Here is a 24276-nt window from a genome sequence, read left to right as displayed (position 1 = left end):
TTCTCTCCACAGCTGAGATCGGGGACTTTGATGAGGTCCAGAGTTTTCAGCACCTTCTTCACAACAAGTACATACCAAACCAAGACACCCTGATGGACAGGATCACAGAGTACCACCGCAAGCATGTGTGAGTCACTCTACCTTTCTAACCCCTAACCCCTAACCCCCTCTAACCCTAACCCCTAACCCCTAACCCCTAACCCTAACCCTAACCCTCTAACCCTAACCCCTAACCCCTAACCCCTAACCCTAACCCTAACCACCACCGCAAGCATGTGTGAGTCACCCTAACCCCACTCTCCCTTTCTAACCCCTAACCCTCACCCTAACCCCACTCTACCTTTCTAACCCCTAACCCCTAACCCCTAACCCCACTCTACCTTTCTAACCCCTAACCCCTAACCCCACTCTACCTTTCTAACCCCTAACCCCTAACCCTAACCCCACTCTACCTTTCTAACCCCTAACCCTCACCCTAACCCCACTCTACCTTTCTAACCCCTAACCCCTAACCCCTAAACCCTAACCCCTAACCCCTAACCCTCACCCTAACCCCACTCTACCTTTCTAACCCCTAACCCCTACCCCTAACCCCTACCCCTAACCCTAACCCTAACCCCTAACCCCTAACCCTAACCCCTAACCCTAACCCTAACCCCTAACCCTAACCCCACTCTACCTTTCTAACCCCTAACCCCTAACCCCACTCTACCTTTCTAACCCCTAACCCCTAACCCCTAACCCCTAACCCTAACCCTAACCCCACTCTACCTTTCTAACCCCTAACCCCTAACCCCACTCTACCTTTCTAACCCCTAACCCCACTCTACCTTTCTAACCCCTAACCCCTAACCCTAACCCTCACCCTAACCCCACTCTACCTTTCTAACCCCTAACCCCTAACCCCACTCTACCTTTCTAACCCCTAACCCCTAACCCCTAACCCCACTCTACCTTTCTAACCCCTAACCCCTAACCCTAACCCCTAACCCCTAACCCTAACCCCTAACCCTCACCCTAACCCCACTCTACCTTTCTAACCCCTAACCCCTAACCCCACTCTACCTTTCTAACCCCTAACCCCTAACCCCTAACCCCTAACCCTAACCCCTAACCCTAACCCCACTCTACCTTTCTCCGGACCCTCCTGTAAAGTTAGAGTTTGGGTCACATACAAAGTGTAGACTTCCCCGATCGCTGTCCGTGGCTCTGATATTGCGTCGTCTACGAGGTTACCTATCGATAGGCTGTCAGATGAAGTGGTGCTGCATCGTCTACGAGGTTACCTATCGATAGGCTGTCAGATGAAGTGGTGCTGCGTCGTCTACGAGGTTACCTATCGATAGGCTGTCAGATGAAGTGGTGCTGCGTCGTCTACGAGGTTACCTATTGATAGGCTGTCAGATGAAGTGGTGCTGCGTCGTATAAGCGGTTACCTATCGATAGGCTGTCAGATGAAGTGGTGCTGCGTCGTCTACGAGGTTACCTATCGATAGGCTGTCAGATGAAGTGGTGACTTCGTCGTCTACGAGGTTACCTATCGATAGGCTATCAGATGAAGTGGTGCGCGTCGTTACGAGGTTACCTATCGATAGGCTGTTCAGATGAAGTGGTGCTGCATCGTCTACGAGGTTACATTCGATAGGCTATCAGATGAAGTGGTGCCTGCATCGTCTACGAGGTTACCTACGATAGGCTGTCAGATGAGGGGTGCTGCGTCGTCTACGAGGTTACCTACGAGAGGCTGTCAGATGAAGTGGTGCTGCGTCGTCTACGAGGTTACCTATTGATAGGCTGTCAGATGAAGTGGTGCTGCGTCGTCTACGCGGTTACCTATCGATAGGACTGTCAGATGAAGTGGTGCTGCGTCGCTCTACCGAGGTTACCTATCGATAGCCTGTCAGATGAAGTGGTGCTGTGTGTTTTGGCTTTAAATGAAGACGTGTTTATTTAGATCGGGTTGTCATGTTGCTCCTCGTGTTTCGCGGAGCTGCAGGCCTCTACGGCGGTCACGATGCTGCTATTTATAATGTCGACTGGTGGAAATCATGTTTTACTTGTTCCGTAATTAAAGTGGGAAATTTCAACATTGCAGATTTGTAAAATGTATGTTTGATGCAACCGCATAGTAATCAGTAACCAATAATGTTTTTGGGGGGAAAATTCAGGCGCCTTCGGAAAATATTCAGACCCCTTTGACTTTCTTCCACATTTTGTTACGTTACAGCCTTATTCTAAAATTGATTCAATATTATAATTTTTCTCAGATATCTATACCCAATACCCCCGTAATGACATCACAATACCCCCGTAATGCCATCACAATACCCCGTAATGACATCACAATACCCCCCATACTGACATCACAATACCCCCCGTAATGACATCACAATACCCCCATAATGACATCACAATACCCCCGTAATGACATCACAATACCCCCGTAATGACATCACAATACCCCCGTAATGACATCACAATACCCCGTAATGACATCACAATACCCCCATAATGACATCACAATACCCCCATAATGACATCACAATACCCCCATAATGACATCACAATACCCCAATAATGACATCACATACCCCCATAATGACAAAGCAAAAACAGGTTTTTAGAAATGTTTGCAAGGACTGTGTCGAGGTTCAGATCTGGGGAAAGGTCCCCAAGAACACAGTGGCCTCCATCATTCTGAAATTGAAGAGTTTGGAACCACCAAGACTCTTCCTAGAGCTGGCCGCCCGGCCCAAAACTGACCAATCGGGGTAAAGGGGCCTTGGTCAGGGAGGTGACTAAAAACCCCGATGGTCACTCTAACAGAGCTCCAGAGTTCCTCTGTGGAGAATGGTAGAACCTTCCAGAAGGACAACCATCTCTGCAACACTCCACCAATCAGGCCTTTATGGTAGACCAGACAGAAGCCTCTCCTCAGTAAAAAGGTACATGACAGATTAAATCAGAAAGATGAGAAGTTAGATGGTGATTTAGCTGCTGTAGAAGAAGCTTGATGTACATCAGTAGCCAGGCCCAGTGTTATGTCTACAGTGTTGTTGTTAATCTGACAGGCTTGGCAATGCCTCTGTCACCGCGCCCACATAGATGGTTAGAGATGGTTATCCATAAAGCTCCTCTTGCCGCTGCCCTGCCTTCCAGCCTTCCCTGTAAAAACTATTGTGGGACTGATGGATCGAGACTGTCCCTGTCCTTCCTTTTTTCCCAGAATTCCATCTGAGATGACTCATACCATTCCTTGGGTGTGTGCCAGGACCACTTCCTCCGTCTCATCCCTCCCTCCCTCTGCTCTCTCTCCCAGCCTCTCCTCCCAGAGATGGGCACCAGTCCTAGGCTTTAGTCTTCCCTGAGTGTAGACGTCCCTAACTACAGATCTAGGACCAGATGACCCCAGTCCCTAGTCTTCCTGAGTGTAGACGTCCCTAACCACAGATCTAGGATCAGATGACCCCCTCTCCACCCCCCTAACCAACCACGGCCCCTCTCCACCCCCAAACCAACCCCGGCCATCAGGAGACCAGCCAGCCCCTCTCCACCCCCCCTAACCAAACCCGGCCCCTCAGGAGACCAGCCAGCCCAGATCAGAACAGGAAGGATGGAAGAGCCTAATTCCGGCTCACATACAGGAAACAGGAAACTATTTCCACTCAGCAGATTTAGTAACTCAAAGTCTCTCGTGTTGGTGGGGAGGCGGAGAGCAATATGTTAGTTCTCTCCACCCCCCAAACCAACCCCCTCTATCCCCTCCACCCCTCGTCGTCCTCGTACTACCTCCCTCTCCAGGGAGGCGGAGAGCAATATGTTAGTCCAACATTTTGGTTAGTAGCACTTATGTTCATGGATTACATTATTCTTAATATAATGGATTCTATTAGTTTAATGGATTTATAGTTTAATGGATTCTATTATGTGTAATTGGATTCTATTAGTTTCATGGATTCTATTAGTGTAATGGATTCTCTTAGTGTAATGGATTCTATTAGATTCATGGATTCTATTCGTTTAATGGATTCTATTAGTGTAATGGATTATATTAGTTTCATGGATTCTATTATTTCATGGATTCTATTAGTGTAATGGATTCTATCGTGTAATGGATTCTATTAGTGTCATATACATGGATTCTATTAGTGTAATGGATTCTATAGTTTAATGGATTCTATTAGTTTCATGGATTCTATTAGTTTCATGGATTCTATTAGTGTAATGGATCTATTAGTTTAATGGATTCTATTAGTGTAAGGATTCTATTAGTTTAATGGATTCTATTAGTTTAATGGATTCTATTAGTTTAATGGATTCTATGGTTTAATATACATGGATTCTATTCGTTTAATGGATTCTATTAGTTTAATGGATTCTATTAGTTTAAGGATTCTATTAGTTTCATGGATTCTATTAGTTTAATATAACATGGATTCTATTAGTGTAATGGATTCTATTAGTTTCATGGAATTCTATTAGTTTCATGGATTCTATAGTTTCATGGATTTCTATTAGTTTAATATACATGGATTCTATTAGTTTAATGGATTATATTAGTTTAATATACATGGATTCTATTAGTTTAATGGATTCTATTAGTTTAATATACATGGATTCTATTCGTTTAATGGATTCTATTAGTTTAATGGATTCTATTAGTTTAATGGACTTATAGTGTAATGGATTCTATTAGTTTAATGGATTCTCTTAGTGTAATTGGATTCTATTAGTGTAATGGATTCTATTAGTTTAATGGTATATTAGTTTTAATGGATTCTATTAGTTTAATATACATGGATTCTATTAGTTTTAATATACATGGATTCTATTAGTTTCATGGATTCTATTAGTTTCAGGATTCTATAGTTTCATGGATTCTATTAGTTTCATGGATTCTATTAGTTTCATGGATTCTATTAGTTTCATGGATTCTATTAGTTTCATGGATTCTATTCGTTTCATGGATTCTATTAGTTTCATGGATTCTATTAGTTTCATGGAATTCTATTAGTTTAATATACATGGATTCTATTAGTTTCATGGATTCTATTAGTTTAATATACATGGATTCTATTAGTTTCATGGATTCTATTAGTTTAATGGATTCTATTAGTTTCATGGATCTATTAGTTTAATGGATTCTATTAGTTTAATATACATGGATTCTATTAGTGTAATGGATTCTATTAGTTTCATGGATTCTATTAATTTCATGGATTCTATTAGTTTAATGGATTCTATTAGTGTCATGGATTCTATTAGTGTCATGGATTCTATTAGTGTCATGGATTCTATTAGTTTCATGGATTCTATTAGTTTCATGGATTCTATTAGTTTAATGGATTCTATTAGTTTAATATACATGGATTCTATTAGTGTAATGGATTCTATTAGTTTAACGGATTCTATTAGTTTAATGGATTCTATTAGTTTAATGGATTCTGTTAGTGTAATGGATTCTATTAGTGTAATGGATTCTATTAGTGTAATGGATTCTATGAGTGTAATGGATTCTATGAGTGTAATGGATTCTATTAGTGTAATGGATTCTATTAGTGTAATGGATTCTATTAGTGTAATGGATTCTATTAGTGTAATGGATTCTATTAGTTTCATGGATTCTATTAGTGTCATGGATTCTATTAGTGTCATGGATTCTATTAGTTTCATGGATTCTATAGTTTCATGGATTCTATTAGTGTAATGGATTCTATTAGTGTAATGGATTCTATTAGTGTAATGGATTCTATTAGTGTAATATACATGGATTCTATTAGTTTAATGGATTCTATTAGTTTAATGGATTCTATTAGTTTCATGATTCTATTAGTTTCATGGATTCTATTAGTTTAATATACATGGATTCTATTCGTTTAATATACATGGATTCTATTAGTTTAATGGATTCTATTAGTGTCATGGATTCTATAGTTTCATGGATTCTATTAGTTTCATATACATGGATTCTATTAGTTTAATGGATTCTATTAGTTTCATATACATGGATTCTATTAGTTTAATGGATTCTATTATTTTAATGGATTCTATTAGTGTAATGGATTCTATTAGTTTAATATACATGGATTCTATTAGTTTCATGGATTCTATTAGTTTAATATACATGGATTCTATTAGTTTAGTGGATTCTATTAGTTAATATACATGGATTCTATTAGTTTAATGGATTATATTAGTTTAATATACATGGATTTCTATTAGTTTAATGGATTCTATTAGTTTAATGGATTCTATTAGTTTAATGGATTCTATTAGGATTCTAGTGGTTCTATTAGTTTAATATTACATGGATTCTATTAGTTTAATGGATTCTATTAGTTTCATGGATTCTATTAGTTTTAATATACATGGATTCTATTAGTGTAATGGATTCTATTAGGGTAATGGATTCTATTAGTTTAATATACATGGATTCTATTAGTTTCATGGATTCTATTAGTTTCAGGATTCTATTAGTGTAATGGATTCTATTAGGTTTAATGGATTCTATTAGTGTAATAGATTCTATTAGTTTAATGGATTCTATTAGTTTAATGGATTCTATTAGTTTAATATACATGGATTCTATTAGTTTAATGGATTCTATTAGTTTCATGGATTCTATAGTGTTGTGGATTCTATTAGTGTCATGGATTCTATTAGTTTCATGGATTCTATTAGTTTAATATACATGGATTCTATTAATTTCATGGATTCTATTAGTTTAATATACATGGATTCTATTAGTTTAATGGATTCTATTAGTTTAATATACATGGATTCTATTAGTTAATGGATTCTATTAGTTTCATGGATTCTATTAGTTTAATGGATTCTATTAGTTTAATGGATTCTATTAGTTTAATGGATTCTATTAGTTTAGTGGGTTCTATTAGTTTAATATACATGGATTCTATTAGTGTAATGGATTCTATTAGTTTCATGGATTCTATTAGTTTCATGGATTCTATTAGTTTAATGGATTTCTATTAGTTTAGTGGATTCTATTAGTTTCATGGATTCTATTAGTTTCATGGATTCTATTAGTTTCATGAATTCTATTAGTGTAATGGATTCTATTAGTGTAATGGATTCTATTAGTTTAATGGATTCTATTAGTTTAATATACATGGATTCTATTAGTTTCATGGATTCTATTAGTGTAATGGATTCTATTAGTTTAGTGGATTCTATTAGTTAGTGGATTCTATTAGTTTCATGGATTCTATTAGTTTCATGGATTCTATTAGTTTCATGGATTCTATTAGTTAATGGATTCTATTAGTTTAATATACATGGATTCTATTAATTTCATGGATTCTATAAGTTTAATATACATGGATTCTATTAGTTTCATGGATTCTATTAGTTTCATGGATTCTATTAGTTTCATGGATTCTATTAGTTTCATGGATTCTATTAGTTTCATGGATTCTATTAGTTTCATGAATTCTTTTAGTGTAATGAATTCTATTAGTGTAATGGATTCTATTAGTTTAGTGGATTCTATTAGTTTCATGGATTCTATTAGTTTCATGGATTCTATTAGTTTCATGGATTCTATTAGTTTCATGGATTCTATTAGTTTAATGGATTCTATTAGTTTAATATACATGGATTCTATTAATTTCATGGATTCTATTAGTTTAATATACATGGATTCTATTAGTTTCATGGATTCTATTAGTTTCATGGATTCTATTAGTTTCATGGATTCTATTAGTTTCATGGATTCTATTAGTTTCATGGATTCTATTAGTTTCATGGATTCTATTAGTGTAATGGATTCTATTAGTGTAATGGATTCTATTAGTTTCATGGATTCTATTAGTGTAATGGATTCTATTAGTGTAATGGATTCTATTAGTGTAATGGATTCTATTAGTGTAATGGATTCTATTAGTTTAATGGATTCTATTAGTTTCATGGATTCTATTAGTTTCATGGATTCTATTAGTTTCATGGATTCTATTAGTTTAATGGATTCTATTAGTTTCATATACATCGATTCTATTAGTTTCATGGATTCTATTAGTTTCATGGATTCTATTAGTTTCATGGATTTCTATTAGTTTCATATACATGGATTCTATTAGTTTAATATACATGGATTCTATTAGTGTAATGGATTCTATTAGGGTAATGGATTCTATTAGGTTTAATATACATGGATTCTATTAGTTTCATGGATTCTATTAGTTTCATGGATTCTATTAGTGTAATGGATTCTATTAGTTTAATGGATTCTATTAGTGTAATAGATTCTATTAGTTTAATGGATTCTATTAGTTTAATGGATTCTATTAGTTTAATATACATGGATTCTATTAGTTTAATGGATTCTATTAGTTTCATGGATTCTATTAGTGTTGTGGATTCTATTAGTGTCATGGATTCTATTAGTTTCATGGATTCTATTAGTTTAATATACATGGATTCTATTAATTTCATGGATTCTATTAGTTTAATATACATGGATTCTATTAGTTTAATGGATTCTATTAGTTTAATATACATGGATTCTATTAGTTTAATGGATTCTATTAGTTTCATGGATTCTATTAGTGTAATGGATTCTATAGTTAATGGATTCTATTAGTTTCATGGATTCTATTAGTTTAGTGGATTCTATTAGTTTAATATACATGGATTCTATTAGTGTAATGGATTCTATTAGTTTCATGGATTCTATTAGTTTCATGGATTCTATTAGTTTAATGGATTCTATTAGTTTAGGGATTCTTAGTTTCAGGATTCTATTAGTTTCATGGATTCTATTAGTTTCATGGATTCTATTAGTTTCATGGATTCTATTAGTTTCATGAATTCTATTAGTGTAATGGATTCTATTAGTGTAATGGATTCTATTAGTTTAATGGATTTCTATTAGTTTAATATACATGGATTCTATTAGTTTCATGGATTCTATTAGTGTAATGGATTCTATTAGTTTAGTGGATTCTATTAGTTTCATGGATTCTATTAGTTTCATGGATTCTATTAGTTTCATGGATTCTATTAGTTTCATGGATTCTATTAGTTTAATGGATTCTATTAGTTTAATATACATGGATTCTATTAGTTTCATGGATTCTATAAGTTTAATATACATGGATTCTATTAGTTTCATGGATTCTATTAGTTTCATGGATTCTATTAGTTTCATGGATTCTATTAGTTTAATGGATTCTATTAGTTTCATGGATTCTATTAGTTTCATGAATTCTTTTAGTGTAATGAATTCTATTAGTGTAATGGATTCTATTAGTGTAATGGATTCTATTAGTTTCATGGATTCTATTAGTGTAATGGATTCTATTAGTGTAATGGATTCTATTAGTGTAATGGATTCTATTAGTGTAATGGATTCTATTAGTTTAATGGATTCTATTAGTTTCATGGATTCTATTAGTTTCATGGATTCTATTAGTTTCATGGATTCTATTAGTTTAATGGATTCTATTAGTTTCATATACATCGATTCTATTAGTTTCATGGATTCTATTAGTTTCATGGATTCTATTAGTTTCATGGATTCTATTAGTTTCATATACATGGATCTATTAGTTTCATATACATGGATTCTATTAGTTTCATGAATTCTATTAGTGTAATGGATTCTATTAGTGTAATGGATTCTATTAGTGTAATGGATTCTATTAGTGTAATGGATTCTATTAGTTTAATGGATTCTATTAGTTTCATGGATTCTATTAGTTTAATGGATTCTATTAGTTTCATGGATTCTATTAGTTTCATGGATTCTAGTTCATATACATGGATTCTATTAGTTTCATGGATTCTATTAGTTTCATGGATTCTATTAGTTTCATGGATTCTATTAGTTTCATATACATGGATTCTATTAGTTTCATGGATTCTATTAGTGTCATGGATTCTATTAGTTTCATGGATCTATTAGTTTAATATACATGGATTCTATTAGTGTAATGGATTCTATTAGTTTCATGGATTCTATTAGTTTCATGGATTCTATTAGTTTCATGGATTCTATTAGTTTAGTGGATTCTATTAGTTTCATGGATTCTATTAGTTTCATGGATTCTATTAGTTTCATGGATTCTATTAGTTTCATGGATTCTATTAGTTTAGTGGATTCTATTAGTTTCATGGATTCTATTAGTTTAGTGGATTCTATTAGTTTAGTGGATTCTATTAGTTTAATGGATTCTATTAGTTTCATGGATTCTATTAGTTTCATGGATTCTATTGGTTTCATGGATTCTATTAGTTAATGGATTATATTAGTTTAATGGATTCTATTAGTTTAGTGGATTCTATTAGTTTAGTGGATTCTATTGGTTTAATGGATTCTATTAGTTTAATTGTTTCTATTAGTTATTAGTTTATACAGTGATCAGATTTACACCACCAAGCTGTCTTTTTAAGGCTGTGTGTCGCGCCGATTTAGTCAACATTTTTATGACAAATGTACAGATGAAAATTGTCCAAGGTGATGTTAAAATGCGTAAGCATCTGTCCTGTTCCCTCAGAGGCCAGACGCCAGCCGAGTCAGACCAGCAGCTGTTGGAGATCTCCCGGCGCTTGGAGATGTACGGAGTCAGACTCCATCCTGCTAAGGACCGAGAGGGGACCAAGCTCAGTCTGGCTGTGTCTCATGTTGGACTGCTGCTGTTTCAGGTACTGCTGGGTTATATGGGCAACAGATATTTACCCACTAGGATCATGGGAGTACATTTCTGATCTTTTACCTTTTTTCTTTTAAGGTATTTTCTTAAAACTGCATTGTTGGTTAAGGGCTGGTCAGTCTGCATTTCACTGTGAGGGCTACACCTGTTGTTTAAGGGCTGGTCAGTCTGCATTTCACTGTGAGGTCTACACCTGTTGGTTAAGGGCTGGTCAGTGCATTTCACTGTGAGGTCTACACCTGTTGGTTAAGGGCTGGTCAGTCTGCATTTCACTGTGAGGTCTACACCTGTTGTTTAAGGGCTGGTCTGTCTGCATTTCACAGTGAGGTCTACACCTGCTGGTTAAGGGCTGGTCAGTCTGCATTTCACTGTGAGGTCTACACCTGTTGGTTAAGGGCTGGTCAGTCTGCATTTCACTGTGAGGTCTACACCTGTTGGTTAAGGGCTGGTCAGTCTGCATTTCACTGTGAGGTCTACACCTGCTGGTTAAGGACTGGTCAGTCTGCATTTCACTGTGAGGTCTACACCTGCTGGTTAAGGACTGGTCAGTCTGCATTTCACTGTGAAGAAACTTTCAAAGTTCTTGAAATATTCCGTATTGACTGACTTTCATGTCCTAAAGTAATGATGGACTTTCGTTTCTCTGTGCTTATTTGAGCTGTTCTTTACATAATATTGACTTAGTCCTATTTGGTAAAAGACCATCTTCTGTATACCACCCCTACCTTGTCACACTGATTGGATCAAATGCATTAAGAAGGAAAGAAATTGCACTAATTAACTTTTAACAAGGCACACCTGTTAATTGAAATGTATTCCAGGTGACTACCTCATGAAGCTGGTTGAGAGAATGCCAAGAGAGTGCCAAGCTGTCATCAAGGCAAAGGGTGGCTACTTTGAAGAATCTATAATATAAATATATTTTGATTTATTTAACACTTTTTTTTGGTTACTACTGTTGGGTTCTGAGAATATGAAATATACTTATTCATGTCACTGAGGGAGAGAGGGAATAACGTTTACATTATGTCACTGAGGGAGAGAGGGAATAACGTCAGGATATGTTATTGTTAGCCATCAGGGATCCTCTGGGAGGAGAAGAGAGTCTGGTACCAGGCACCATGACAGCCGTGAGTTGGAGAGGAGTGAGCACTTTGGGGTTAGAGGTGAAGTGAGGAAGAACATATCACTAAGGTTCTGCCTAGCAACAGAGATGCATTGGCTGTTCAGATGTGTAGGAGGAGACTCGGCCTAGGACGAAGGGTTAAATATCAGAGCTTGTGTGAAAAATGTATTTGTCTGATGCAGCGGTATTGACCCTCTGGGAAGAATTAAAGTTGGTTAAGCTTTCATAACGTCCGCTGAGTTTTATACTCTGAGAATTAGAACCTAACAACACTACATGATTCCATATGGGATATTTCATCGTTTTGATTATTCTACAATGTAGAAAATAGTAAAAATAAAGAAAAACCCTTGAATGTGTGTGTGTGTGTGTGTGTGTGTGTGTGTGTGTGTGTGTGTGTGTGTGTGTGGAAAGGAGGTTAAACATGTAAATAAATAGTAGTTGTTGTCCAACCAACTGAAACTACTCTCTCCTATAGGGGGGGGGAGACACTAGGAGCAATGCTTTTAACTGGTCTAAACTCTCTCCTATAGGGGGGAGACACTAGGATCAATGCTTTTAACTGGTCTAAACTCTCTCCTATAGGGGGGAGACACTAGGATCAATGCTTTTAACTGGTCTAAACTCTCTCCTATAGGGGGGAGACACTAGGATCAATGCTTTTAACTGGTCTAAACTCTCTCCTATAGGGGAGACACTAGGATCAATGCTTTTAACTGGTCTAAACTCTCTCCTATAGGGGGAGACACTAGGATCAATGCTTTTAACTGGTCTAAACTCTCTCCTATAGGGGGGGACACTAGGATCAATGCTTTTAACTGGTCTAAACTCTCTCCTATAGGGGGAGACACTAGGATCAATGCTTTTAACTGGTCTAAACTCTCTCCTATAGGGGGGGACACTAGGATCAATGCTTTTAACTGGTCTAAACTCTCTCCTATAGGGGGGGGGACACTAGGATCAATGCTTTTAACTGGTCTAAACTCTCTCCTATAGGGGGGACACTAGGATCAATGCTTTTAACTGGTCTAAACTCCTATAGGGGGGAGACACTAGGATCAATGCTTTTAACTGGTCTAAACTCTCTCCTATAGGGGGGGGGGACACTAGGATCAATGTTTTTAATTGGTCCAAACTCTCTCCTATAGGGGGGAGACACTAGGATCAATGCTTTTAACTGGTCTAAACTCTCTCCTATAGGGGGGGACACTAGGATCAATGCTTTTAACTGGTTTAAAACTCTCTCCTATGGGGGGGGGGGGGCACTAGGATCAATGCTTTTAACTGGTCTAAACTCTCTCCTATAGGGAGACACTAGGATCAATGCTTTTAACTGGTCTAAACTCTCTCCTATAGGGAGACACTAGGATCAATGCTTTTAACTGGTCTAAACTCTCTCCTATAGGGGGGAGACACTAGGATCAATGCTTTTAACTGGTCTAAACTCTCTCCTATAGGGGGGGGGGCACTAGGATCAATGCTTTTAACTGGTCTAAACTCTCTCCTATAGGGGGGGGGGGCACTAGGATCAATGCTTTTAACTGGTCTAAACTCTCTCCTATAGGGGGGAGACACTAGGATCAATGCTTTTAACTGGTCTAAACTCTCTCCTATAGGGGGAGCCACTAGGATCAATGCTTTTAACTGGTCTAAACTCTCTCCTATAGGGGGGGACACTAGGATCAATGCTTTTAACTGGTCTAAACTCTCTCCTATAGGGGGGGACACTAGGATCAATGCTTTTAACTGGTCTAAACTCTCTCCTATAGGGAGACACTAGGATCAATGCTTTTAACTGGTCTAAACTCTCTCCTATAGGGGGACAATAGGATCAATACTTTTAACTGGTCTAAAGTCCGCAAGCTCAGCTTCAAGAGGAAGCGTTTCCTCATCAAACTCAGACCAGACCTCAATGTAAGTCCTCATACCACGCCTTGGCAGAATACTACATTCCGATTGGTTGAGAGGGTGTCGATTTTTTTATTTTTTTATTTATATTTTCTCAGTTAAATTCACAGCGATATTCACCGGTTATTATGTAGTTCGAACACAGTGTTTTATATTAAGTGGTATAGATGATAACAGCCCATGTATTCTTCCTGTTCTAACCAATGCTAAGCTATGTGTTGACAGTGTCTGTGTGTCTCTGCCCTGCAGCAGAGTGGATACCAGGACACTCTGGAGTTTACGATGGCCAGTCGAGACTGCTGTAAGATCTTCTGGAAAATATGTGTGGAGTATCACGCCTTCTTCAGACTGTTTGAGGAACCTAAACCCAAACCCAAAGCTGTTCTCTTCACCAGAGGGTCCTCCTTCAGGTTTAGGTAGGCTGGCTGCAGCTCTTCACCAGAGGGTCCTCCTTCAGGTTTAGGTAGGCTGGCTAGCTGGGTGGGTGGAGCTTGTAGAGGTTTAGGGAGGCTGGGTGGGTGGAGCTTGTAGAGGTTTAGGGAGGCTGGGTGGGTGGAGCTTGTAGAGGTTTAGGGAGGCTGGGTGGGTGGAGCTTGTAGAGGTTTAGGGAGGCTGGCTGGGTGGGTGGAGCTTGTAGAGGTTTAGGGAGGCTGGCTGGGTGGGTGGAGCTTGTAGAGGTTTAGGGAGGCTGGCTGGGTGGGTGGAGCTTGTAGAGGTTTAGGGAGGCTGGCTGGGTGGGTGGAGCTTGTAGAGGTTTAGGGAGACTGGCTGGGTGGGTGGAGCTTGTAGAGGTTTAGGGAGGCTGGCTGGGTGGGTGGAGCTTGTAGAGGTTTAGGGAGGCTGGCTGGGTGGGTGGAGCTTGTAGAGTTAAATGCATATTAACCAGCAACAACAACACAGATTGATACTGGACTCAACAATGTAACCTTTCCTATTGTATATAATAATAATAATTTAGTAATGTAACCTTTCCTATTGTTTCAGGGCCTTTCACTTACAGTCCTTTAAAACAGGGACTGTTCTGCATCAACAGACCTCTGTGTTTCACTGCCAGTCCTTTAACAGGGACTGTTCTGCTTCAGCAGACCTCTGTGTTTCACTGCCAGTCCTTTATTAACAGGGACTGTTCTGCTATTAGACCTCTGTGTTTATTAACAGGGACTGTTTTGCTATTAGACCTCTGTGTTTCACTGCCAGTCCTTTAAAACAGGGACTGTTCTGCTATTAGACCTCTGTGTTCCACTGCCAGTCCTTTAACAGGGACTGTCCTCCTTCAACGTTCTCTACCATGTCCTGTCTCTTTATATCTGCAGCGGTCGGACACAGAAGCAGGTTTCTGATTACGTCAAGGACTCAGAGTTCCAAAAGGTCCCGTTTGAAAGGTGAGTCTTCACACTGTCTGGACGTCAGCCTCTCTTCCCCCCTGAGGCTTGTTTTTTGTGTCTCGACGTTCCCATGTCAATGTCCCTTTTACCTCGCCAGTTGATAGACCGAGCCTCACCTGTCTCCTCTGCCCGTCAGGAAACACAGTAAGAAGGTGTCCGGCAGCAGCCAGACGCCCCAGGATAGAAAGACATCCACAGTACCACCAGAGGTCAAGTATATCACGGTGACCTTTCTCTCTTTGATTCCTAGGAGAAGGAATAGAGTCAATGTGTTGTTTTGTTGTTTTAACAGAAGATATCACAGAATAACCCTTTTCTCTCTCTCTCCTTCCTCTCCAGACTGTCTCAGTGGACCAGACAGACGCTCCTCTCAGGTCGACCCTCCAGGCGCCGGGGGACGACCCCACGGTGACCGACGGCCACCAGGCTGGACCAGAGGGACCGGAGGACCCAGAGGGCCAGGCCCTACCCTCCTCCACCAGCCACCCAGAGCAGCAGATCTCAGGTCCAGTCTGGCATTTACATTTTAGTCATTTAGCAGACGCTCTTATCCAGAGCGACTGACAGTAGTGAATACATACATTTCATAAATTTCATTTCATGCATTTTTTTATTTTATTTATTTATTTATTTATTTTTTATTTTTATTTTTTGTATTGGCCCCCCGTGGGAATCGAACCCACAACCCTGGCGTTGCACCCACCATAGGAACAGGTATGGTAACTGTAACCAGGTCAGTTAGAGCAGCAGTTTGTGGGTAGGAACAGGTATGGTAACTCTAACCAGGTCAGTTAGAGCAGCAGTTTGTGGGTAGGAACAGGTATGGTAACTCTAACCAGGTCAGTTAGAGCAGCAGTTTGTGGGTAGGAACAGGTATGGTAACTGTAACCAGGTCAGTTAGAGCAGGGGTTTGTGGGTAGGAACAGGTATGGTAACTCTAACCAGGTCATTTAGAGCAGCAGTTTGTGGGTAGGAACAGGTATGGTAACTGTAACCAGGTCAGTCAGAGCAGCAGTTTGTGGGTAGGAACAGGTATGGTAACTGTAACCAGGTCAGTTAGAGCAGCAGTTTGTGGGTAGGAACAGGTATGGTAACTGTAACCAGGTCAGTCAGAGCAGCAGTTTGTGGGTAGGAACAGGTATGGTAACTGTAACCAGGTCAGTCAGGCTGTTTCCTCTGTCTCTCTTTCTACTGTGTTCCACTGTTGTGTACTTTACATTCAACTGGGCCCTTTACAGTACTTTACATTCAACTGGGCCCTTTACATTACTTTACATTCAACTGGGCCCTTTACAGTACTTTACATTCAACTGGGCCCTTTACATGACTTTACATTCAACTGGGCCCTTTACTTACTTTACATTCAACTGGGCCCTTTACAGTACCTTACATTCAACTGGGCCCTTTACATTACTTTACATTCAACTGGGCCCTTTACATTACTTTACATTCAACTGGGCCCTTTACAGTACTTTACATTCAACTGGGCCCTTTACAGTACTTTACATTCAACTGGGCCCTTTACATTACTTTACATTCAACTGGGCCCTTTACAGTACCTTACATTTAACTGGGCCTTATACAGTACTTTACATTCAACTGGGCCCTTTACAGTACTTTACATTCAACTGGGCCCTTTACAGTACCTTACATTCAACTGGGCCCTTTACATTACTTTACATTCAACTGGGCCCTTTACAGTACCTTACATTCAACTGGGCCTTATACAGTACTTTACATTCAACTGGGCCCTTTACAGTACTTTACATTCAACTGGGCCCTTTACATTACTTTACATTCAACTGGGCCCTTTACAGTACTTTACATTCAACTGGGCCCTTTACAGTACTTTACATTCAACTGGGCCCTTTACAGTACTTTACATTCAACTGGGCCCTTTACATTACTTTACATTCAACTGGGCCCTTTACAGTACCTTACATTCAACTGGGCCTTATACAGTACTTTACATTCAACTGGGCCCTTTACAGTACTTTACATTCAACTGGGCCCTTTACAGTACCTTACATTCAACTGGGCCCTTTACATTACTTTACATTCAACTGGGCCCTTTACAGTACCTTACATTCAACTGGGCCCTTTACATGACTTTACATTCAACTGGGCCCTTTACATGACTTTACATTCAACTGGGCCCTTTACAGTACTTTACATTCAACTGGGCCCTTTACAGGACTTTACATTCAACTGGGCCCTTTACATTACTTTACATTCAACTGGGCCCTTTACATTACTTTACATTCAACTGGGCCCTTTACAGGACTTTACATTCAACTGGGCCCTTTACAGGACTTTACATTCAACTGGGCCCTTTACAGGACTTTACATTCAACTGGGCCCTTTACAGGACTTTACATTCAACTGGGCCCTTTACAGGACTTTACATTCAACTGGGCCCTTTACATTACTTTACATTCAACTGGGCCCTTTACAGGACTTTACATTCAACTGGGCCCTTTACAGTACTTTACATTCAACTGGGCCCTTTACATGACTTTACATTCAACTGGGCCCTTTACAGGACTTTACATTCAACTGGGCCCTTTACATTACTTTACATTCAACTGGGCCCTTTACAGGACTTTACATTCAACTGGGCCCTTTACAGGACTTTACATTCAACTGGGCCCTTTACAGGACTTTACATTCAACTGGGCCCTTTACAGGACTTTACATTCAACTGGGCCCTTTACAGGACTTTACATTCAACTGGGCCCTTTACAGGACTTTACATTCAACTGGGCCCTTTAAGGTACTTTACATTCAACTGGGCCCTTTACATTACTTTACATTCAACTGGGCCCTTTACAGTACCTTACATTCAACTGGGCCTTATACAGTACTTTACATTCAACTGGGCCCTTTACAGTACTTTACATTCAACTGGGCCCTTTACAGTACCTTACATTCAACTGGGCCCTTTACATTACTTTACATTCAACTGGGCCCTTTACAGTACCTTACATTCAACTGGGCCCTTTACATGACTTTACATTCAACTGGGCCCTTTACATGACTTTACATTCAACTGGGCCCTTTACAGTACTTTACATTCAACTGGGCCCTTTACAGGACTTTACATTCAACTGGGCCCTTTACATTACTTTACATTCAACTGGGCCCTTTACATTACTTTACATTCAACTGGGCCCTTTACAGGACTTTACATTCAACTGGGCCCTTTACAGGACTTTACATTCAACTGGGCCCTTTACAGGACTTTACATTCAACTGGGCCCTTTACAGGACTTTACATTCAACTGGGCCCTTACATTACTTTACATTCAACTGGGCCCTTTACAGTACTTTACATTCAACTGGGCCCTTTACAGGACTTTACATTCAACTGGGCCCTTTACAGTACTTTACATTCAACTGGGCCCTTTACATGACTTTACATTCAACTGGGCCCTTTACAGGACTTTACATTCAACTGGGCCCTTTACATTACTTTACATTCAACTGGGCCCTTTACAGGACTTTACATTCAACTGGGCCCTTTACAGGACTTTACATTCAACTGGGCCCTTTACAGGACTTTACATTCAACTGGGCCCTTTACAGGACTTTACATTCAACTGGGCCCTTTACAGGACTTTACATTCAACTGGGCCCTTTACAGGACTTTACATTCAACTGGGCCCTTTACAGGACTTTACATTCAACTGGGCCCTTTACATTGAACCTTTTCAACTTTCATTTCCTCTGAGATTGTTCTTTCCTCGAAGTGTGTTGCCATTCTGGCTGCATGATGATAATGTTTTGTCAAGACTGAAAAAGCCTCAGTTAGACGTAATGGCAGTACCTGTTCCTCTCCTCTCCTCTCCTCTCCTCTCCTCTCCTCTCCTCTCTTCCAGGTGTGATCTCAGGCAGCTCTGACTCGTTCCTGTCCTCTCCTCTCTTCCAGGTGTGATCTCAGGCATCTCTGACTGCTTCCTGTCCCCTCCTCTCTTCCAGGTGTGATCTCAGGCTGCTCTGACTGCTTCCTGTCCTCTCCTCTCTTCCAGGTGTGATCTCAGGCAGCTCTGACTGCTTCCTGTCCCCTCCTCTCTTCCAGGTGTGATCTCAGGCAGCTCTGACTCGTTCCTGTCCTCTCCTCTCTTCCAGGTGTGATCTCAGGCTGCTCTGACTGCTTCCTGTCCCCTCCTCTCTTCCGGGTGTGATCTCAGGCTGCTCTGAATGCTTCCTGTCCCCTCCTCTCTTCCGGGTGTGATCTCAGGCAGCTCTGACTGCTTCCTGTCCCCTCCTCTCTTCCGGGTGTGATCTCAGGCAGCTCTGACTGCTTCCTGTCCCCTCCTCTCTTCCGGGTGTGATCTCAGGCAGCTCTGACTGCTTCCTGTCCCCTCCTCTCTTCCGGGTGTGATCTCAGGCAGCTCTGACTGCTTCCTGTCCCCTCCTCTCTTCCGGGTGTGATCTCAGGCAGCTCTGACTGCTTCCTGTCCCCTCCTCTCTTCCAGGTGTGATCTCAGGCAGCTCTGACTGCTTCCTGTCCCCTCCTCTCTTCCAGGTGTGATCTCAGGCAGCTCTGACTGCTTCCTGTCCCCTCCTCTCTTCCAGGTGTGATCTCAGGCTGCTCTGACTGCTTCCTGTCCCCTCCTCTCTTCCAGGTGTGATCTCAGGCAGCTCTGACTGCTTCCTGTCCCCTCCTCTCTTCCAGGTGTGATCTCAGGCAGCTCTGACTGCTTCCTGTCCCCTCCTCTCTTCCAGGTGTGATCTCAGGCAGCTCTGACTGCTTCCTGTCCCCTCCTCTCTTCCAGGTGTGATCTCAGGCAGCTCTGACTGCTTCCTGTCCCCTCCTCTCTTCCAGGTGTGATCTCAGGCAGCTCTGACTGCTTCCTGTCCCCTCCTCTCTTCCAGGTGTGATCTCAGGCAGCTCTGACTGCTTCCTGTCCCCTCCTCTCTTCCAGGTGTGATCTCAGGCAGCTCTGACTGCTTCCTGTCCCCTCCTCTCTTCCAGGTGTGATCTCAGGCTGCTCTGACTGCTTCCTGTCCCCTCCTCTCTTCCAGGTGTGATCTCAGGCAGCTCTGACTGCTTCCTGTCCTCTCCTCTCTTCCAGGTGTGATCTCAGGCAGCTCTGACTGCTTCCTGTCCCCTCCTCTCTTCCAGGTGTGATCTCAGGCTGCTCTGACTCGTTCCTGTCCCCTCCTCTCTTCCAGGTGTGATCTCAGGCTGCTCTGACTGCTTCCTGTCCCCTCCTCTCTTCCAGGTGTGATCTCAGGCAGCTCTGACTGCTTCCTGTCCCCTCCTCTCTTCCAGGTGTGATCTCAGGCAGCTCTGACTGCTTCCTGTCCCCTCCTCTCTTCCAGGTGTGATCTCAGGCAGTTCTGACTGCTTCCTGTCCCCTCCTCTCTTCCAGGTGTGATCTCAGGCTGCTCTGACTGCTTCCTGTCCCCTCCTCTCTTCCAGGTGTGATCTCAGGCTGCTCTGACTGCTTCCTGTCCCCTCCTCTCTTCCAGGTGTGATCTCAGGCAGCTCTGACTGCTTCCTGTCCCCTCCTCTCTTCCAGGTGTGATCTCAGGCAGCTCTGACTGCTTCCTGTCCCCTCCTCTCTTCCAGGTGTGATCTCAGGCAGCTCTGACTGCTTCCTGTCCCCTCCTCTCTTCCAGGTGTGATCTCAGGCTGCTCTGACTGCTTCCTGTCCCCTCCTCTCTTCCAGGTGTGATCTCAGGCAGCTCTGACTGCTTCCTGTCCCCTCCTCTCTTCCAGGTGTGATCTCAGGCAGCTCTGACTGCTTCCTGTCCCCTCCTCTCTTCCAGGTGTGATCTCAGGCTGCTCTGACTGCTTCCTGTCCCCTCCTCTCTTCCAGGTGTGATCTCAGGCAGCTCTGACTGCTTCCTGTCCTCTCCTCTCTTCCAGGTGTGATCTCAGGCATCTCTGATCTCTCGGACTCCGCCTTGGCCAACCCTTCAGTGGTGCTGAACGGGCAGAAAGCCTTTCCCCTCGGCCCGGGTCAGAGACCCAACATGCACCAGCCCTCGCCCTTCAACGCCCATTCCTCCCCCCTCTCATCCCCCCTGTTCACCGACGCTGGCTACGTCCGCACGGATGACGAGGACGAGGTTCGGAGGAAGGTTTGTCTTTCAGGGAGGGAGGGAGGGAGAGAGGAGAAGGAGAGATTGGAGGAAGGGGAAGGACATGTCCCCAGCGATCCAGCCCAGAGGACAGTCCTGTTCTACTCTGTTAGAGCTGTGTTATCCCTCTTTACCAGGCTAGTGAGAGTCTGGTAGGAACTGTGTTATCCTCCCTCTTTACCAGGCTAGTGAGAGTCTAAGGAACTGTGTTATCCTCTCTCTTTACCAGGCTAGTGAGAGTCTGTAAGGAACTGTGTTATCCTCCCTCTTTACCAGGCTAGTGAGAGTCTGTAAGGAACTGTGTTATCCTCTCTCTTTACCAGGCTAGTGAGAGTCTGTAAGGAACTGTGTTATCCTCCCTCTTTACCAGGCTAGTGAGAGTCTGGTAGGAACTGTGTTATCCTCCCTCTTTACCAGGCTAGTGAGAGTCTAAGGAACTGTGTTATCCTCTCTCTTTACCAGGCTAGTGAGAGTCTGTAAGGAACTGTGTTATCCTCCCTCTTTACCAGGCTAGTGAGAGTCTGGTAGGAACTGTGTTATCGTCCCTCTTTACCAGGCTAGTGAGAGTCTGTAAGGAACTGTGTTATCCTCCCTCTTTACCAGGCTAGTGAGAGTCTGGTAGGAACTGTGGTATCCCTCTATATCTACTGTATACTACGTAGTCGTATTAGACTATAGCCTACCAATATCTACTGTATACTACGTAGTCTATTAGACTATAGCCTACCAATACCTACTGTATACTACGTAGTCGTAGGTCTATTAGACTATAGCCTACCAATATCTACTGTATACTACGTAGTCTATTAGACTATAGTCTACCAATATCTACTGTATACTACGTAGTCTATTAGACTATAGTCTACCAATATCTACTGTATACTACGTAGTCTATTAGACTATAGTCTACCAATATCTACTGTATACTACGTAGTCGTAGGTCTATTAGACTATAGTCTACCAATATCTACTGTATACTACGTAGTCTATTAGACTATAGTCTACCAATACCTACTGTATACTACGTAGTCATATTAGACTATAGCCTACCAATATCTACTGTATACTACGTAGTCTATTAGACTATAGTCTACCAATATCTACTGTATACTACGTAGTCGTAGGTCTATTAGACTATAGTCTACCAATATCTACTGTATACTACGTAGTCATATTAGACTATAGTCTACCAATATCTACTGTATACTACGTAGTCTATTAGACTATAGCCTACCAATATCTACTGTATACTACGTAGTCTATTAGACTATAGCCTATCCATATCTACTGTATACTACGTAGTCATATTAGACTATAGTCTACCAATATCTACTGTATACTACGTAGTCGTATTAGACTATAGCCTACCAATATCTACTGTATACTACGTAGTCATATTAGACTATAGCCTACCAATATCTACTGTATACTACGTAGTCGTATTAGACTATAGTCTACCAATATCTACTGTATACTACGTAGTCGTAGTCTATTAGACTATAGTCTACCAATATCTACTGTATACTACGTAGTCTATTAGACTATAGTCTACCAATATCTACTGTATACTACGTAGTCTATTAGACTATAGTCTACCAATATCTACTGTATACTACGTAGTCATAGGTCCTTCAGCTATCCTTTAGCTATACTTTAGCTATACTTTAGCTCTCCTTTAGCTATCTCTCATCTGTCCTTCAGCTGTCCTTTAGCTATCTCTCATCTATCCCTCAGCTATACTTCAGCTCTCCTTCAGCTCTCCTTCAGCTCTCCTTTAGCTATCTCTCATCTATCTCTCATCTATCCCTCATCTATCCCTCAGCTATCCTTCAGCTATCCTTCAGCTATCCTTCAGCTATCCTTCAGCTATCCTTCAGCTATCCTTCAGCTCTCCTTCAGCTATCTCTCATCTATCCCTCAGCTATCCTTCAGCTATCCTTCAGCTATCCTTCAGCTATCCTTCAGCTATCCTTCAGCTCTCCTTCAGCTCTCCTTTAGCTATCCTTCAGCTATCTCTCATCTATCCCTCAGCTATCCTTCAGCTATCCTTTAGCTACATTTCAGCTATCCTTCAGCTATCCCTCAGCTATCCCTCAGCTATCCTTCAGCTATCCTTCAGCTATCCCTCAGCTATACTTCAGCTATCCTTCAGCTCTCCTTCAGCTATCCTTCAGCTATCCTTTAGCTATCCTTCAGCTCTCCTTCAGCTATCCTTCAGCTATCCTTTAGCTATACTTTAGCTATCCTTTAGCTATCCTTCAGCTATCCTTCAGCTATCCTTCAGCTATCCTTTAGCTATCCTTCAGCTATACTTCAGCTATCCTTCAGCTCTCCTTCAGCTATCCTTCAGCTATCCTTCAGCTCTCCTTCAGCTCTCCTTCAGCTATCCTTCAGCTATCCTTCAGCTATCTCTCATCTATCCTTCAGCTCTCCTTCAGCTCTCCTTCAGCTCTCCTTCAGCTCTCCTTCAGCTATCCTTCAGCTCTCCTTCAGCTCTCCTTCAGCTCTCCTTCAGCTATCCTTCAGCTATCCTTCAGCTCTCCTTCAGCTATCCTTCAGCTATCCTTCAGCTATCCCTCAGCTCTCCTTCAGCTATCCTTCAGCTATCCCTCAGCTATCCTTCAGCTATCCTTCAGCTATCCTTCAGCTATGCTTCAGCTATGCTTCAGCTATCCTTCAGCTATCCTTCAGCTATACTTCAGCTATCCTTCAGCTATCCTTCAGCTATCCTTCAGCTATCCTTCAGCTATCCTTCAGCTATCCTTCAGCTATCCTTCAGCTATCCTTCACTTCCTTCAGCTATCTCCTTCAGCTCTCCTTCAGCTATCCTTCAGCTCTCCTTCAGCTCTCCTTCAGCTATCCTTCAGCTCTCCTTCAGCTCTCCTTCAGCTATCCTTCAGCTATCCCTCAGCTATCCCTCAGCTATCCTTCAGCTATCCCTCAGCTATCCTTCAGCTATCCTTCAGCTATCCTTCAGCTATCCTTCAGCTATCCTTCAGCTATGCTTCAGCTATCCTTCAGCTATCCTTCAGCTATCCTTCAGCTATCCTTCAGCTATCCTCAGCTATCCCTCAGCTATCCTTCAGCTATCCTT

The 24276-nt window shown here is 41.4% G+C and overlaps 1 pseudogene; it reads left to right on the top strand.

Moving 5' to 3' along the window:
- The window catches only part of LOC115189902 (FERM, ARHGEF and pleckstrin domain-containing protein 1-like), a 48188-nt pseudogene that overhangs the window by 4662 nt on the left and 19250 nt on the right, over positions 1 to 24276 (top strand).

This window comes from Salmo trutta, unplaced genomic scaffold (assembly GCF_901001165.1).
Source record: "Salmo trutta unplaced genomic scaffold, fSalTru1.1, whole genome shotgun sequence".
NCBI classification, from domain to species: Eukaryota; Metazoa; Chordata; class Actinopteri; order Salmoniformes; family Salmonidae; genus Salmo; species Salmo trutta.
The sequence above is the reverse complement of the archived record's forward strand: the minus strand, read 5'-3'. Positions and strand labels throughout refer to the sequence as shown.